This window comes from Eumetopias jubatus, unplaced genomic scaffold, assembly GCF_037043125.1.
Source record: "Eumetopias jubatus isolate StellerSeaLion01/CBP00866 unplaced genomic scaffold, mEumJub1_p1.0 scaffold_3, whole genome shotgun sequence".
Taxonomy (NCBI): domain Eukaryota; kingdom Metazoa; phylum Chordata; class Mammalia; order Carnivora; family Otariidae; genus Eumetopias; species Eumetopias jubatus.
The window spans coordinates 167,874,641-167,877,190 of NW_028274809.1; the positions used below are offsets into that span (position 1 = coordinate 167,874,641).

A 2,550-nucleotide genomic window follows, 5' to 3' on the forward strand; every position below is an offset into this window, starting at 1 on the left:
AACATAAGAGTTTGAAAAATGTAAAGCTATAAAAAGATAGGATAATGTATATATTATTTTATTCATGAGAATACTTTTTGCATGTTTAATCTGTTCTGGGGTCTAGTAAAAATAGTAGAATTTGTAAAGATGAAAGATAGTATCCTTGCTCTCATAAAAACATAAAAAACTAATTGATCAATTTGACTAAAGAAAACTAACAAATTTAATAATCAATACTTCTATACTTCAAAAGATACTATACATATAGAATAAATATAACTAAAAACCTAGCAGAAAGTATGTACAACAAATATCTAAAAATTCTATACAGAATGTATCAAATACTTCTATAAAACAAAAAAGGAAATGAAAAATATTCCCAAAGGAAGTTGAGCAAAATATATGAATGAGTGGCTTTTATAAATGCATCTTGGTTTCAAAATAAATTAAAAAAGAAGCCCATGCATGTCTCTTTGTCATGGTGCCTTGGAGGCAGTAGGTTGCTTTAGGATAAAGCTGAACATCTCTTTCCCAGGCACCAGCTGCCAGAAACTCACTAAAGTGGATGATGAACACAAAATTCATAGCTTTTATGAGAAGCATATGGCCACAGAAGTTGCTGCTGACACTGTGCATGAAGAATGGACGGTTACATGGTCCAAATCACTGGTGGCAATGACAAACAAGGTTTTCCCATGACCCATGGCCATGTCTACCTGCTGCTGAGTAGGGGGCACACCTGCTACAGACCAAGGAGGACTGGAGAAAGAAAGCACAAATCTCCTTGGGGTTTCATTGTGGATGCTATTCTCAGTGTTCTCAACTTGGTCATTGTAAAAAAAGGGGAGAAAGATATTCCTGGATTCATTGATACTACTGTGCCTCATCGCTTGGGGCCCCAAAGAGCTAGCAGAATCCACAAACTTTTCAGACTCTGCAAAGAAGATGATGTCTGCCCATATGTTGTGAGGAAGCCCCTAAACAAAGAAGGTAAGAAACCTAGAACCAAAGAGTCCAAGATTCAGCATCTTGTTACTCCACCTGTCCTCCAATAAAAATGATGGCGTGTTGCTCTGAAAAAAACAGTGTACTAAGAAAAATAAGGAAGAAGCTGCACAATATGCTAAACTTTTGGCCAAGAGAATGACGGAAGCCAAAAAAAAACACCAGAACAGATCACCACGAGACAGAGGCTTTCCTGAGAGCTTCCACCTCTGAGTCTGAGCCCAGTTAAAAATGAAATTTTCTAAGGGTAACAAATAAATAAAATCAGACAGAAGAAAAAAGCCTATGCCATTTAATTGAAAAATACAAGCATATACAAAACAAAGAAAAATTTGTATCCTTCAAATTATAATTAGTATCACATTCAGAAGTTTGGAAAACAAATATTAATATCTGGTGTGAACAAAAATTGTCACAGTAACATTGAGTGCAATTTACCCTCAACCATAAAAAAAATCCCATAAGACAGCAGCGACACTTCTTAGTTTTTAACTTACATGAGTTAATCAAGTAAACATGCATGCATAAGAAAACACTGCGGCGTTGTTTGTGGCAGAAGGAAAAAAAAAAGAGCAATTGGGGGATTGAAAAAGTAAACTGTATAATGGAATACAACATAGTGATGAAAAACTATACCAGAATATATGGGCTAGAAAGGATTATCCTAATGTTGCAAAACAACAAATAGGACAAATTAAATTCCAGACACATATTTAGAATATAACACCACGTATGAACATACATATGCACAAACACTAATATATATTTTCATGGAGCCTATAAAAATTGAGAAATCAGAAGAAAGAAAGAAATTGAAATAAAAAATGTAAAACTGATTATTTGAGCCTGGGAACCTGTTCAAGGAGGATGTTAGTCTTATTTTCAATCTTTAAATTCGTACAAGGACAATAGAGTCTGGCGTTATTTGGGAAGTAAAGTAACTGAAAAAAATAGAAAAAAAATTTTAAATGTGCCAGAAATAATTATAATATTTCAAAATATGATATCATGATTAAATTGCTGGCTTCAAAACAGAGTACTAAATAAATGTTTCAAGGTTCTCAGAGAAATGCATATTTTAAAATAAATTTATATTCATAAAAATATTAAAGAAAAGTTATAAAAGAGGATTGACAATAGAAATATTCATCTTAATGCTTCAAGGTATCTTGTTGTAGGTGTTCATTAACCCTTTGAAATTCCTGATGTTAACTCCTAACTTCACTCTGCCATGCTATCAGTGTGATCAAAAGAAAGGTATTTACTACACCCATGAGAAAACTGGGGAAATAAATCACTTCCACTGAACTGTCATGCAGTTTAAATGCTTTCAACTATGTGAAAAGCTTAAGAAAATGCCTGAGACATAGTAGCCATTCAATAAGTATTAGCTATTATTATTTCCTAAAAAACATGGCATAGAAGAAAAAAGTGGCTATTCCTGAGGATGCACTCAAAAGCAAATTTATTTCAATAAAACACAGGGCTCCTATTTTTAGGTTTTATTTGAACAAAAAAAACAGGCATAGTTTGAAAAAAATTATATATGTAATATATGCCTTT

At 33.0% G+C, this 2,550-nt stretch overlaps 1 pseudogene; it reads left to right on the top strand.

Annotated features, from left to right (window-relative positions):
* The first annotated feature begins 447 nt into the window (after window positions 1-447).
* LOC114211481 (small ribosomal subunit protein eS6 pseudogene) lies at window positions 448-1,200 on the top strand (annotated as a pseudogene).
* Window positions 1,201-2,550: the final 1,350 nt, after the last annotated feature.